Source organism: Erithacus rubecula (assembly GCF_903797595.1).
Source record: "Erithacus rubecula genome assembly, chromosome: 2".
Taxonomy (NCBI): Eukaryota; Metazoa; Chordata; class Aves; order Passeriformes; family Muscicapidae; genus Erithacus; species Erithacus rubecula.
The window spans coordinates 90,156,235-90,172,769 of NC_136685.1; the positions used below are offsets into that span (position 1 = coordinate 90,156,235).

At 37.3% G+C, this 16,535-nt stretch overlaps 1 protein-coding gene across 30 annotated transcripts in view; it reads right to left on the reverse strand.

Moving 5' to 3' along the window:
- The window catches only part of ESRRG (estrogen related receptor gamma), a 368,929-nt gene that overhangs the window by 173,705 nt on the left and 178,689 nt on the right, over positions 1–16,535 (reverse strand). The window contains exon 1 of one of the 30 annotated variants that reach the window (XM_079328620.1): positions 11,480–11,485. The exons of the other annotated variants lie outside the window; for them this stretch is intronic. The gene's annotated coding sequence lies outside the window, so the exon portion shown is untranslated. Of the gene's footprint in view, positions 1–11,479; positions 11,486–16,535 lie in introns of those variants that run through there. 30 annotated transcript variants of the gene reach the window in all.

The following is a 16,535-nucleotide window of genomic DNA, read 5'->3' on the forward strand; positions in this document are numbered from 1 at the left end:
CTATGCTAAATACGTAGATAGTAGAGAGAGGATTTCTGTCTCTCAGAAAGTTCTTTTTGTCCTTTAAACTTCCTCTTTTTTTTTCCTTTTTTTCTTTTTTTTGCCTGCAGAAAGTAGGATGTGATAATAACGCGCTAATACTTGCAGCCTTTCAAAGAGTTATTTTCTTTTGTTCATTGAACAAAGCAGACACAACTTTTCCTGGTTTAAATCCTTCTCCTGTGTACTTTCTCACCACATTCTTCTCTGTTTACCTATAGCTGTGTACAGCAGTTCAAGGCAAAGCAATTCCACTGAAACTGAAGGATGCTTAATGTGTGCTACCTGCAATCTAATGCAGAAATGATGGCTAGTGACATCAGTAACTGGGACATCCTGGGGCACCACCTGAAAGCTCTACCTTAGAAGGGCTTATCAGGGAATCTTACAACACTGAAGAATTTTAAAGTTTCACTTAGCTCTGGAAAGATGCAGCTGCTGAAAGTGGTACTTTTAATAAAAGATGCAAAGGAAGTATATTAGAATAGTTCTGCACCTTAAACTATCTTTTCTCCACAAATTCTAGAAACAGCCATTTAGAAAACAATTCAGTTTTCTCCCCCAGGAAAAAAATCTGAAGAAGATAAAAAGCTTTGTTAGTAATACTAGTAGCTGAACACTGTGTCTACCTTTTTTTTTTTTTTTAATGCTCACCAGTGTCTCTCATTGCTATTCAAAGAAACAGATTTATTTCTCAGCCTTGGAGATTGAAACTTTGGCAAGAGAGACTTAAATGCCAGACACCAACTGACAGATTGTTGCTAATATTGTGAAAAATTGGTAAATGCACTATGATTAGTTCAGAGTAACTTATATGGAGGAACATAAGAAATACTAATATTCTGATGTGGAAATTTCAGCACTAATTGTTAAAGAAAAATGAAACAAGTTCACACTGCAGACAGAAAAGTCTTCATGGATTATACGGCTTCATTTCTGACTCCTCAATTTTAGAAGAGATAGATCAGCTTTTCAAAGCTACCAAGATCTCTAGGAGATGTTCAGAAATTAGCATTGTGTCCAATTCAAATGAGACACTTTTAAGATCATGTTAATAGCTTGGCTCAAATCTGAAAGCTGAACTCAAGTTACTTCCACCACAAAGGCAAGACACGCACAATTAGGGAAAATAACTCACATTTGTCCCAAGTCAGCCTGAAATATAATGAGTTGCCACCTTCCAATCTGGAACGTTTAAAGACTTTTTGGCCACAGATCTGAATAGTCAATGCAAGTACTAGATGTTCTTTATTTGACTATACTGTAAAGGTCAAAAGCTTACATGCTATTCAAGCAACCCTCTTTGGAGTTTTCTGACGTCAAAAGATTATTCCCTAACTTCAAAGGGGCTTGTGTTGTTTGGTTTGTTTTTCTTTGTTTTTTTTTCTTTTTAAATATGACCTTAACACAAGCATTCTGCCTGTTGTATCTTTATATTTTGTGCCACTGTAGAGACTAGCCTTTGCATATTTCTCCATTTATTTCAGGTAGTCATAAGAGACATTGCAAACTAACAGGTAAAATACAAGCCTTGCTTTGAGGGATTATCATTCAAATTCAGCATATTATATTAAGTGCTACGATACTGATGACACTCAATTGTATTTTACTGACTGTCTTGAGACACAAGCAACAGCCAGACACAAAGAGGATCTGTGATGCTCTCCAACACAAAAGACAGCCTATTCTGGTATTGGAAACTGACAAAATCTTGATTATTTCTATACTAAAAATGCAAACAAGAGACAGAGCTATGGACTCCAAGACATTTTGTATACAACAAAACTGCAGTAGGCCAAAAGCCATAAAAACACACAGACAGATAATACACATGTAGAGCCCCCCCAAAAAAGAAATGCTTAGAAGTAGGATAAAGATAAGATGGATTTGATGGATTCTGTGTTAAGGAACCATTTTGAGCAACTCATTCCCATTTTCCCAGAGAAATTCTGTACAAATGTTAAACTCAGACCAAAAAAAAAAAAAAAAAAAAAAAAAGATTCAAGTTACTATCACTTGTCTATTTTCCTTGACCAGCCTTCAGCAGCTCAGCAATCAGCACTACCCCTACCATCACCCTGGATGTCACACTTGGCTGTATCACAGTCATTGCTCAGAGTCTTTACCTATGTCAGAAACAATCCTGCCTTTAGCATTCCTCTTTCCCCTGAGTCATAAGTGCTCTTTAAAGGAAAGTTTATCACAAATCTGCTAGATCCCAAAACCATAGATTCCAAATATTTTGAAGGACACATGGTACTTCAACTGCTACCTGACCCCACCCCTATGTTTTCCCCAAGGTGTTGTTCACCGTATCAAAATATTGATTGTTCCTCAGTATTAACATTATTTTCTTATCATTCTCCACGTCAGACAATAGTGTAATGCACCTCAAAACAGGTATAAGAATTTGCTTAAGAAGAAGAATGGATGCTTATGATGGATGCTTATGATGCTTTTGATGGATGCTTATTACTACACTGGGCCCAACATTATTGCTAGTTACGTCACCAACTTTGGACTCAAAGGATTTGCTTCAGTAGAGTTAGAATGGACTCATACCAGTGCAAAACTAGAGACAGATGACATAAGAAAATACCTTAATCAAACAGCAGTTACAGAAAGGTAATTTTTATTATTTTCCTTTTATTATTGACCTGCCAGGAACACTAACCAACATGGCTTGAGGATGCATTAGGAAATATCTAAACTACAGTTATATGCAGAACTGTTTAGACATGAGCAACTTCCAGAAAAGATCCAAAGTCCTAGGAAACATTAATGTATCACTCATATAATAATTTTTACCGAACCTTTAAGTTATTTTCATGGAATGAATTCAGATACTTCATCTAGTACAAAGCTAGAACAAAGGTTTACCTATAAATGTTGTAGAAAATTCTACACATACCATTTCTTGCATTTTCTTAGCAATCAAGTTTTTCTATAACTAATTATTTGATCTTTGTCCTGGTTTTTTAATAAAATTAACTATATTAATAGTCAGTCTGAAATTTGCAAGAAACTAAATGCAAGATGATGGAAACAAAGTCAACTTGAAAAAACTTCTCTAGCCTTAAAATCAGGTGAACACTGAACCTCACGCCTTAACAGTGTGAGGGGTGGTAATTCATTCAGAGATTACTTCTGGCCAAGGTTTTTTCTTCCAAAAGAGCAAAGAGTGTAGATGCTGGCATGGCAAAGGTGCACTGTGAGTGACACCAGCACCAGTGGTAACTGCTCTCTGTATCAGGGAGACTCACAGCTCTGAATTGATGCCTTCCAGATTTCATGAGCCCCTAAAGCAATACATGGTTTCCAAAACAACAGGCAAGTTAATCAGCAAATTGCTGAGCATATCCTTGGAGCCAGAAGTATTCTCCTACATACCCTCCCAGTCTTTCATGTCAATAATGCAGAATTATTATTTTTAAATTAATTATATACTTCTGATGCCTAAGCATAAACACAGAAAAGTCGCTCTAACCTCCAAAATTTACAAATATCCTTCCTTTTAACCAGGAACCTATTTCCTAATGGGAGGAAATCACTTTGAAGTGGTTTGTCTTTTTTCCTTTTTCATAAGCAATATATAGAAATTCATTTTTTCATAAGAAGGAGCAGTCATGTAACTAAGGACTGGAAGGCTGAGCACCATGTTGCCAAAACACATCTGAAACACAAAAGGAAGTTTTAGCCCATTCCTTGCTAGGAAGATGTGATCTCAGGAACCCTCATAAATCAGCATTTACACCATGTGGGGAAACCACTTACAGCAGGTTGGAACATACATGCAGAGCAAAGTTTTACAACAGGAGATTTACAACAGTCAGAGTCAATAAGGCAAAAACATAACCAGAGAGCATCTGTCTATCAAATGATAGTCTGAAAAACAAAGCACAACTTTCAAAAATCTTGTCTACATGAAACTGATGTCTCCAGAAGGCTGAGGTTTGCTGGGCAACTACATTCAGGATTCACTAATTCTTGCAGTATGTCTTCATAAGGAGCATCTCCTGCTCTTTAAAACAGCAATTCTGCCCACTTCAATCAGAAAAAGAGAAGGATTTGGTATTTTTGTTGGCTGGTTATTTATAAGAGATCTAGTCTAGATTAGTCCTGCTTGAGTGGCATCATAAATGGCTCCATTCCCCAGCAGTAGTCTACTTCAGATGGGAACCTGACAACCTCTACTTAGCATGTCTTTCATGGTACACAATGAAGTGTAAAAACTGCTGTGAAAAAGCCTGTGTTTCAAAACAAACCATCTCAGTAATAAGCATTTAAAACCACTTTTTATTAATATATTTCTTTGTGTACAAAACAAAAGCTTGATGCTACAACAAGGCTTGGACAATGTTTTTGTTTGTTTTGCTGATTTTTTTTTCTTCTCTAAATGAAGTACTGCAGCAGCTTTTAGAAGGTCCAAAATAAATTATTTGAAATTAAGCGTTAAAGTGAGGCTTATGATGGAGTTGCTTTTTCCCCTCATCACAGCTTAATAACGTGGGGTTTTCAACCAAAAAGCTTAATCAAAATCCGAAGTGGAAATCCTAAATTAGTAAATATTGAATTTAACCACTTTTATATCTCAGGTATTAGCAAATACCTTTGGTCTACAGAGATACAGCCCCTTCTAATCCTTATCTGAATTTGCAATTAAGACTTCAGAGCTACAGATATCTGTACACAGTTCTGTACACAGCTCTGCTCTCTTATTTTTAAATGATTGGACCCAAATCAAATCAGTCTTCAAATAGATTGGAAAGTAAATGTCTGATGTCTAATTGAACTAATAGATAACACTCTTTTTAATACTGTTAATGCTTAGTGTGGGCTTCACACTGACAGGAGCAAGGGGAGGGAGAGAATTAGAAAAAATCCTCATAGAAAATCTTGTCATTATATTATTACCATGAAGGTCCTTAGTATAAAGATAGAGCAAAGCTAATATTTACAAATTATTTGTTTTCTTCTCATCAATCCCCTCCTCACCAAAAATAAAATTTCTAAATGTGTCAGGAGCTAGATTCTTCTTCTCTTTCACTAATTGTCACCTCCAATAGGACATTGTAAGAGCCTGAAAATGAAGCACTTAAGAGTTTTCTTTTCCAATCTCTTGTGGGCTTCTCTCAGTTTATCGCAAATGAACAATCGTGTTGGAAGGGGCACCGTCTGTTTAATGTCATTAGTGATTGTTTCATAAAACAAACAGCAGCTCCACCATTCTGCTGCAGTTAATCTTAAATCTAAACGTGGCGGCACTTGGGGAGAGTCTCAAACATGGTTTGTTCTAACCAATGCAGGGCTCTTAATCTATTGCAAGTCAGGGCGCTTATCTCTCTGCTCAGCTCAGAGCAGTGATTTCTTTGTCCAAATATCAAACCAAACCCAGTTAATATCATGCTTCCAGCCTTTTCCCAAAGATTTTTCCTCCTTAAATTGTGGCCAAAGCCTAAGGCATATTTATTTATTGCTTATACCATTTCATGCTTATTTTTCAATATTAGCAAAGTCAAACTATTTCCAAGTTAGTGCACAAGGGTATTTCAATGAGCTTAATCAGCCAGGTGAACTGATAACTTGGAGATTTACCTAATTGTGCTGGAAAATCATTCATTCTGGATTAAGTCTATAATAGCACATGTGTTTATAACAATTGAGGGTTTTTATACAAAGGCTAAAGTCAAAGGAGTATTAATCACCTTAAACTTTCATTAGTGTTTGCAGAAGCAAAGGTTGCCATCACTTCACAGGTTCAATTTTATAGCAGCAGTGGCCAATAGAACCCAACAACACAAAAAGACACCATAACCAATTCCTAGTGCTGAAGAAAATTTCACAATAGCTTCTGACAAATGCTTCTTATCATATTCCTCCATGAAAAAAATGAAATTTGTACCATATGCTTTCTAGTGCTACCACACCCTTATCTGATACACAAGGGTGGGCATATTTTGGCACATTTCAGAAAATTACAACGTGTTAACAAGGGTATTAGTGAAAATATACAGGTAAAATCTCTAATGCACTTATATACAATAGATTTTAACTCTCTTAAATCTGTTTAGTCTGGCTGAATTTGAAACAAATGCATACATGTGTTCTTGCAAAGTAAGAAGAAAATGTTTCTTTTGATCAAAAGGTAATCAGAATGACTGGGGCTGAATAAGAGGACAGACATCTCCTATGGCAAATGCTCATACAATGAGGGCAAAGGAAAAAAAGTTTTGCTGCTTGAGGTAAGCCTGAAGCAATTTTTTGGCCTTACTGTTACCAATGTATCATGCCCTAAGCCCCGTGGACAAAAGCCTCAACACAAAAGAATCCTGAGCATTTGTTCACCAAGAAAGAATTAAAACTAAGTGGAATAGGTGCTTACTTCTAAAAATTCTTAGAGGTAATCAAAAGTCATGTCAGGCAAACAGTGGTGGGCAGGTATACTAAAAACATCTTCTATAATGCCACAATACTAATACTTATACAGACATTCCCTGGTTATATTTAGCACACTAAGCTATAGATACTTGTCAACATGGCGGAAGTATGCAAATTTTTTTCTCTCTCTTCATCAACAAAATGCAAAAGAAACAAAAGCCAGCAATACATGTGAGCCCCCACTCTTCTGTGGTCTGTCCCTCAGGACTTGTGTTAAGCTCCCTTGATAAACCCAAATAATTGTCTTTTTCTTTTCTCATTAAAGTAAAAAAGAAAAAAAAAAAGAAAGGTGGGGGAAAGAGAAGGAAGGAAAATCAATTCAACTCAGGTTTTTCCACATTTTCATATCACTTCCCATCTCAACTGGCTGGAGTAGAATTTCAATTAACTGGTAGGAGTCCAAGAGAAGCCCGGCTGCCTCTGTTGCTCCCGGTCATGCCCCATAATTGTAGAGGGACCTGAATTTTTCAGCCAATGACACGGCTTACAAAAATAGATACACTGAGTTATTTGATAAAGGAACCAAAGCCTGTCACTCCTGTTCAAGTGCCAGACATGAGAGCGAGTAAGATTATGTTCAGATCCCAAACTGGCCAGGCTTATTATCCCAAAGAGCCATCTCGTGTTGGGCAGGGGGGTGACAACTGGGAAAGGCCACAAAGGTATTAAAAAGAAAGAGGAAAAAAAAAAAAAAGGGAAAGAAAAAAGCAACATCACATGCAAGCCAGCCAATTCCAAATCCTCCTTTTTTTGGAGAGAAATTAACTACTGTGTTTCTAGCCTGTCACCTTTCCAGAAAGCTCTCCAGTGCTAGGCAGAAGTGGTATCTTTATGTCTTTCCTACACATCTCTCTTCAAAGAGGAAAAATGTTGGCAGGTATGCATCCCCTCTTGTGTTCAAAAATAATCTTGAATCCCAAGTAACATTCTTCTGAAGAACAATTGTTAAAGAACTGCTAAGAAATAAAAACACCTGCTAACAGCTCTCTGCACTAGAATTTTGGGCAAAGATGTTTGTAACTCTGTGGAGTTACAAAACCTAGCCTCTAACATATATTTTACAGGACAATTAATGGAGCCCTTCAAAAAAAATTACTATTCTCAAAGAGAAAGAAGCATGCTCATAACTAAGTGGCTGATAGAATATCTTTGGTTTATGAGAAACAGCTGAATGAATGCTTATACTTTTATTTGTTTTTACTAACAGCCACCAACATTGATCCCAGCATTTTTCTTCTTCTCTTCATTAGATTTATTTCTGAGAATCAGAAGTATTCAGCAATATAGCAATTCAAAGACAAATACTAAATGCTCCATAATGCTCAATATTTCCTGATTAAATGAGTCATATAATATTACAAGCCTTATTTTCATAGAAATGTATTGCAGTGTGTGTCCTATATTGCCCCATAAGCCAACAAGCCAAGTGGAGTGAGTCCTGTTGCAGTGGTACTTTGTGTTCACCATGACACAGGTGTGCCCCATACTTTACAGATTATAAAAAAAGCAGAGGTCAGTGTTTGAAGGTGTGCCTCCTAAAGCACCAGTGTGCTGGGTTAATATTTCCTAGTTTATAATCAAGAAATTGTGCCCAGTTTTAAAGCCCAATTATTGAAAGAGATGGTGAAAATAACATCATAATTATCAAGCACAGACTTTCCACTTTCAAAGGCCAATGCAGGTCAGGCAAAATACGTTCTGGTAAGAGTAAACTCAACCAACAACTCCCTGCAGATCCTGCAGGCCTGATCCCAAAGTCAGAGTTTATTTAGAGCCCAGTCTGAAACAAGGTCTATTCTCATGTTTTTGAGATGTCAAGAGCTGTCAGGCAGAGTAACCCCACACACCTGGCAGCTCCCTTTCCCACCTCAGACGGATCCATCTTGCCCAGCAGGGACAAAAGGAGGGCAGCAGACCTGCTGCTGGTAGCAAAACCTGAGCAGGCAACAGCAGGGTGATGCTGTTGGTCTCCTCTCAGCAATGCAAAGATATCCATGAAGACCTTGTTCAGGTGGGAACTACAACAAGGAACCAAAGGGCAATTCCCAGCAGAAGCAACATAAAATATTCCTTGATCCCCGTAAGCCTCAGATTTATTTGTATTTGGATAACAAAACAAATCCTTGCATCCATCCTGGAAAACTTATGCCATGATCTTCCTTCTCAACAAAAATGTCACTATGCTGCCAAACAAGTAACAACTCAGAGCACTGGGATTAGTAACTCTTCAAATAAAATAATCTCTGCAAATAATCACCTCCCAGTTTCTCTCATCTTCATTTTCTCAGTTCCTGTTCTTCCTCCTCTTAGTTCTTTTTCTTATTATCTTATCCACACATTACTTTCCACTACTTCGCTCATTTCATTCCTCTCTGTGCTTTATTCTCCTCTACTTGTACAACTTTCTGTCTGCCTGACCAGTAGCTTTAATTACATCTGAATTACAGAAGCCTAATTTGAAAACCCTTGATCAAATGCTCCATTCAGCAACCACTTCCATTGAAAAAGACCCAGACCCAAATGCCACATAAAGACATGAACACATGACCTCAGGCTTACAGACACATGGGCATTTGCGCCTGTTGGAAGTTCAAAGACCTGTGTACTTCATTTATTAATAATATGAGTACAAAGCAAAAAGAAACACTCAGGACTACAGCTCTGAAAGCCCATCCTGATAGGCAAATCTGAAAGCAATCATCAACACTATTATATTTTTTCCTTATCAAAAGGCTATTTAAACAATGAGATAGAAGCCCTTTAAACAACGTAGACACTTGGACTTTGTAACAGGGGTTGCCATAAAGATCAGGCTGGCTTTGATTTCCAAGTACTGTAAATATGGAAAATATAAGTCTACCCTTTTAATTGGCACTCTGGGCAGTTTACTTAATCATTTGAACACCTTCAATGAATGAAATTCCCAAAGGAAAGAAGGTTTCATAATCTATTCACTAGGAGTCCCAGTTATTAGTACAAGAAATACTGTTATAAGTATTATAGAAATGTTCCTCCTTCCTGACTGCTACCTTGTCTCTATAGTACCCCAAAAACTCTCTCTGCTTAGTCCTGGCATATTCTAATCTGTCCAGTCTTCAGGCCCTGAATTTAATGGGTTTCTGTCCAAAGACTGGAGAAGTCACCTCATAAACCTAAATGCTGTCTGTGTCTTTTAAATGGTATTAACATTTTATATATATAGGTTGAATCAAATTTACATTTATAATATTTTCTTATTTTCAGACTGCTGTATTTACACTTGCTATGGAGTATCTTCTTTGTGACATGTTCAGCCTGTTAGTCCTCAGCCTTCTGTGTCAAGTTTTCTATTAAGACATTTTTCAGGTAACAGTAGAGATTGCTATCTGAGAAAATAAAAAAACCTAATACTTCTACCTAATCTTGTCAAACATCACAGCATGCTCCAAGACATCTCTACCTGACCACCTCAAAAGCCTAAACAGAGTATTTGGACTTACAAAACCCTGAACTTTTTTATCTTAATAATGAAAAGGGACAAGAGGAAATTTGACTTCCAGTTTGTTAAAAAAAGACTGAATTTTATTTAGAATGGTCATGAGTCTACAGAAAAACCTAATGGGGAAAACTGGTGATTCTGTGTTTGAGAAATGAATGCGAACTAATGTGGCTTGTACAGCAGTAGTGAAATAAGCTGAGTACTTCAGAAGAACAAATTTAATTCCCTTGAATTTTCATTAGCCCATAAACCCAACAGTTTGGGAGAACAGTCACCCTGCATTGTTAACAGAGTATAAAGGTAAACCCATCACAGGGTAGTTATTACAAACACAAAGCCAGTTGGCTGAGCAATCATTGCAGGCCAGCAGAATCCTTCTGTGGCACCCAAGCTTCTGAAAATAATTATCACTGTTGTTATTAATAACAACATCAGTGCAAGCAACTAGTACTAGGGAGGAATATCCACAATTCCATTGCATTACTGTACACAGTTTTCTCAAGGGCACATTTGTTGTCAACTGCTACCACAGCTCCAGATAAGATCATGGCGGAGGTTTTTCAAATTCATAAATATGAATATAGAAGTCTAAACCTGACTTTTATGCTGATTTTACTTTCATGAGATTCTGCTTTCAAACTGTATAGCTGTAGAGCAGTTTCACAGGGAGCATGCAGACAGGAACAATATGGATTTGTCTGCATACAGTAGCTTCATCTCCAGCTTTCTAGTGCAATCTACTAGGGAGTAGCACCCTAACAAAAAAAATCTGCCCATACTTAGAACCCATAATGTTTTTATATTTTAAATAATGACATCTGAAGAGAAACCACAGCTGCTCTTCCATGCTAAGCATCTATGGAAAACTCCACATAGTCATTTCCAAGGGAGGGGGAAAAACAATAACCCTTCAGCTGTGTTGCACATCCATTTCAGAACGCAGCAGAAACCTCATACACCGTTTGCAGAAAGCAACAAAAACACAGGTTTATGTCAGAGAGATTGAAAGTTTGATGGCTTCTTACAGGCTGTGTTAACAACCCCATTTGATTCTCTCTTGTATACTCGTAAGAATCAAAGCAGTGCAGCAAACTGGCTTGTCAATGCAGATAAATAACTGCACAAAGGAGTCGGCTTGATGGTTAGTATCTCATTAGTCTGCCATAAGGACTGAACAGACTGAACAAATTCCCACAGTTTTTCTCCTCCTTTATTCTTGGAAGAGTTGAGAGAAAAGAATAAAAATAAAATAATAAAAATGCAGGGAGTTCAGATCACAAATGGTATGCATAAGAAAATTCTTGTATCAGAGACTACTTTCACCTGAAGAGTTCAAGGCACTGGAAGCACTAACCAACTTGCAACAGGCCTAATGTATTTTGCATCCCAAATGTGCTCCTGAACCTGGCTGGCTTGCTCTTTAGTTTTAAGCACAAATCTAATTTCTGCTAGTGAATTAGACTGATCTAATTTAAGCAACAGTGAACTTTATTAACCCCGTGGGATTGCCAAGTTTTTCAGCACTTCCTTTGGGACTGCATGCTGGTACGCTGAGTTCCCTAGAAGAATTTCCAACAGCAGGAAATGGTCATCTCCTTTGAAAAGTTTTAAGATGTGTATGCACTTAACTATAAATCCAGGTACATACATTTTGTGGGTATATACACACAAATTTACATCTGCACAGAATTGGGTATGCATGCAGTCTACAGGCTGCTTTTCAGCACCTGAGCAATCACTGGAGGAACAGTGGATAGATAACTCTGGCACAGACTGCATTCTCTCTAGGGCACTCTGTAGTAGTGTGGTTCACTGCTATACAAGTATCACGGGAAGGACATAGCCCTGAAAGTCTCCAAAGACCAAAGGTACTCACTCCATTTTCCTTGACTAACTCAAATGCCCAGTGGAGATTTGTAAAGGGTTTTGTGGTGTGAAGTTCTGCCAGTTTGGGATTAGGGAGAGGTAACAAACATTATTTAAGACCTCAAAGTGGAGTTGGATACTGGTTTTCAAGGGGAAATGGTTTCCCCACTGATTTCATGGGGAAATGATTTCTCTCCTGCCACAAGCCCTTTCCTGCACAGAGATGAAAGTGTGACAACTGCAATAATAAACAATTCCACAGAAGATGCTACTACCAGTAGTAATTTATTCCTGTAGTTGGGGAATGTTTCCTAAATGTTCACATGGACAATTACTATTTGTTGTTTGTATTACCACTGTGCTTATAACTGTGTTCATGGACCATGACCTGCTGTCTTGTAAATGCTGAAAAAGTTCCAAACAAAAGGACAGTTCATGCCACAGGTAGCTTGCAGAATATAATATGGCTGTAAATTTGAGCTGGCATCAACAACCAATGAAACAACCAGGAACACAGAAATTGCCACATGGGCTCAAATCTAGTTTCATGTAGAACTATAAGCAGAATGTGATGTGTCAGCAGAAAATGAAAAAAAACCTCTGCAACAGGCAGATCTAGGATAACCCATCCCCCAGGAAAGCATCCTTGCAATGTCTCTTAGCAATCAGAGTGGAAACTTAGAGCATATCATTTCAGATCACTTTTAGTGGTCTTTTTTTTTAATAGATCATAACAACACAGAATATTCTCATTCATATGAATCACCAGACCTTTTCCTAAAACTCATTAAATCGCTTAGCAACTTCCCAGAGCAAAGAAGTCCATTACCTAATTGCACATCAGATGAAAAATTATTTATCAGCCATCTTTCTATAATGTTCCCCTGTTCTTATATCATGAGAAAGAGAGAAAAACTCTTCCCAAACTGCCTTCTCTATGCAAAATAATGATTTTTAGAGTCTTATCATGTTCTTTTTTATTCATCTCCTCTCGAATGTAGCAATCCCAGTCTTTTCAATCTCTCCTCATATGACAGTTTTCCTATGTGCCTGATCATTCTTCTTGCCTCACTCTGAGTTCCTGGTAAATCTGTAATACCCTATTTGAGATGGTGTCACCCACTTGATGAACCAGCACCATTTACATAATGGCATTGCAGTATTTTCCATATTATTCTTTATTCTCTCCTCATGTACCAGAACCCATCTGACTGAAGCTGTGCAGTGATCAGATGTTTCCAAGTAACTACTGGTATTGATGCCTGGATTTCTTTCCTGAGTTCATACAGTTATTTTATAGTAAAGTTAGGTAAAATGGTAAAATTTTTAGGAAAACAAGTAGCAAAAATTTTCCATCCCAGCTGTTATTACTATGCATTCATCTTCAATGAATTTCATGTATTATTATGCATTAAATCCTTTAGAAGTTTTCTACAGTCTCTGATCTAGATTTGACTAAATAATTTTTATCTGCCAATTTTCCCAGGGCTCATTCTTACAGATTTATAAAACAAACAAACAAAAAACCAGACATGCAACAGTTTCTTTAAAGTTATCAACATGGCTTCACTCATGCCTGGAAGGAAATAAAGCCTTACAAAGGTGAGAATGCTCCTGCCAGTTTCTCTTGTGAAACTACCAGCTAGATGGGAAAAATTTATTACATAGGGAAGAATTATCTGTAGAGAACTCAACCCTCTGCCTAAAACTCCACCCATTGAAATCATATTCAGTTACTGCAAACTGGAGCTGAATTACAACTGATTAGAGGCAAATGTTGCTGTATTGTGCAAGTGACTACACTCTACTAAAATCAGCATGCTGGAGTTTTACTTCAATTCCTTTTGCTATTGTAACTCAGCAGACTGGAAATTCTTGAAAATAAAAGTAGTCTGAATCTCTCCCAGTGAAGGAACATCCATGTATATGAGTTTCATCCCATCTCTCATCATAAGCCAGTGCACTGCTCCCCAGCTTATTCCAGTTCCAGTCAAAGAGCTAGGCTGTTAATTCATGCATTACAGAACAAGGATAAACTACAGCCAGCAATCCAGGGATCAAGTAGATAGAACAACCTGAACCCCACACTGCACCACCAGCATATGCCACAGCTAAGATTCAAACTATGTTCTATTCATGTCTGACTTATGAAGTAGTAGTGAAATAGCAATACTGAGCATTAGTTACATTGTGTTGATATAACTGTAATTCCTTATGACTAAAAACCTGTATCAATCAGTTTTGCCAATTATTTTGAGGACTTTTTTCAATGCATTTTTTCTCAGCTAACTCTTCTCTTTGATATATATGATCCCCACAAATTATCTCTTTGAAACAGGCTCAATTTATTTAACAGCATCAAAGACTCTAATTAAAAAAAAGGACAAAGAAAAAAAATAGAAAAGAGAATAGAGTTTTTTAGGACTACCAGTTTATTTCTCAGCTACCATCTTCTAGCTCAGTCTTTGCACTATGGAACTATTAAGTCAGCCTGAAAGATGAACAAGCCTTGTCTACAGCCAAATCACCAACAATTCTCCCAAAAAGACCCCAAAATCTTCATTCGTAATTATTGCAAGGAACTAAGAAGTTCCTTTGGACCTGGTGCCTAAAAAGGTTTTTTCAGGAAATCCAGCACCAGAGCAGAGTGTGTACACTCCACAGTGTATTATGGATAGGGAAGCTCTCTGGAGCTGTATCACAGATGTCTGGATTAGTTCTGTTCCAGAGATCCTGCAGACATTCAACCATGATGGATGGAAGAGAGGTCCTCCAGAAGGATATTCACACATCCTAACTGAACATCTAAATGCATTTACAGGATGTGAAAATACTTCTTTGCAGCTCACCTTTCTAAAGATACACAGTTGTAATTGTTCCTGAAATTCAGGTGGAATACTACAGCAAGAGGTTGTAAGGAATCATGATTTATCAGCATCTCATCTACAGAAAAAGTAAAGCAGAACAATGCTGGTAGGTTACACATAAATCTCACCAAGCCTAGTGAGGAATAATTTATAAAGATCCTCCTGAGTTATGGCTAAAATATTAATCTGAATCCAGAAAAATTATTTTACCCACTTTTGCTACCTAAAGCTAAAGGGAAGGGACAGAAAACACTGCTGCCTTTAAAAGAGCTATACTTGGGTCCCAAAATGCAGTGACATTTTGTATGTTCTGATTTATGATGAAACCATTCACATACCAATAACATTAAACCCTTAACAATAGTAATTTAAGTGATTAAAAGTAAATTTCTATTTATTAAAAAACAAACAAACAAACCAAAACCCAGGAACATTTGCACTTGCTACAAGATGACTTAGTAACAGAGCTTTGCCTCTCATGAATAAAGGCATGGTGCCCTCATTCTTAGACCATTAAATATCTTCTCTGTGTGTCTGTGCTTCCCTGTACATATTAATACATGAGTTCCAAGCAGCTGATCAAATTGCAAGCAAAAAATACCTAGTAGTGGCCTGTAAAGATGATGATTTTAAATAGCTAAAGAGAAATTAACTTTCCACTCAAGAATTCAACTTGTTGACTTAAATGAATCAATAGGTATCGTTTCCAATCTTGACGTTCTTGTGTGCTGGAAAAGTTAGCAGTGAGCTGCAGAATTAGGTCACTTGCATTAGATCTTCTAATTAACCAGTTCTTCCTTTAAGAGAGCACTTGCTCAGCTTTCAAGACTACTCCAGCATTTTGTCAATAGAGTTCAGAATAGGGCTAATGATTACCATTAAAGAAAGCCCAGAGTGATTTTAAGAACTTATCTTTCTGTATTTTGCTCTTTTTATCCAACTGTGGGATCCTGGAGTAAAGTCACTTCAGACAACTGCTAAAGCTTAGGAAAAAATAAATAATGAAATAAAGAGTTCCGAGGAGGACCAGAAGGAAAATTTTCAGCAAGTAGAAAAGACAAGCTACTTCAACATAAAATAGTTCCCTCCAATTTAGGCTGATGGTGGAAAAACCACACATCTCCAGACACACTGGTAATATATGTTTATGATGGATTTGTCTTTTGGGGGGGGGGGGGGAGAAGTATAAAACCAACACTAATACATACACAAAATTATTTTCCCTGTATTCTTCTCTTGCTTTGATTCCTGACCTTTGTAGCTTCTTTCACTGTAACAAAATTTCTCCTAAATTCTTTGACTGCAGGATCCTTGCTGTAAGTATATTTGCTTTCCTGTGCTTGTGTCTATCATTGCTGAAATGGCCTTGAGTGCTCTCCCTCATCCACTTCTGACAAAACCATTGTCTCCTTTGCCAATCCACTTCAATACCTGACTCAAACTCTTGGGGACACTTTCTTGCTGATTTTCAGGTTCTTGAACCCTTCTGACAGGTGCTCAAACCCAACCTTGACTGATTTCAAAGATGCTGAATGGGGCTCTGTGCTCTGTACACATCACTATTTCACATGAGATTCTATGCTTATTTGTGACATCCTTTTTTCCTTTGTTTCTGCAGGGGTTTTTAAATTTAAATAACTAGGTGAAAAAATACTAAACTAAATACTAAAATTCTGGGAAGGCCAGCTTCAGTGCATATTCCTTCTATCACTAGAGTCTGATGGGAAAGATTTCAAATCTCTCTGAGCTTTTCACACACTTTTATGATGTAAAAGGGGGCCTTCAGGGCAAATATGAGAGCAACCTGTCCAAAAAAATATTACTTCAGATTACTGCTCCATTTAGTG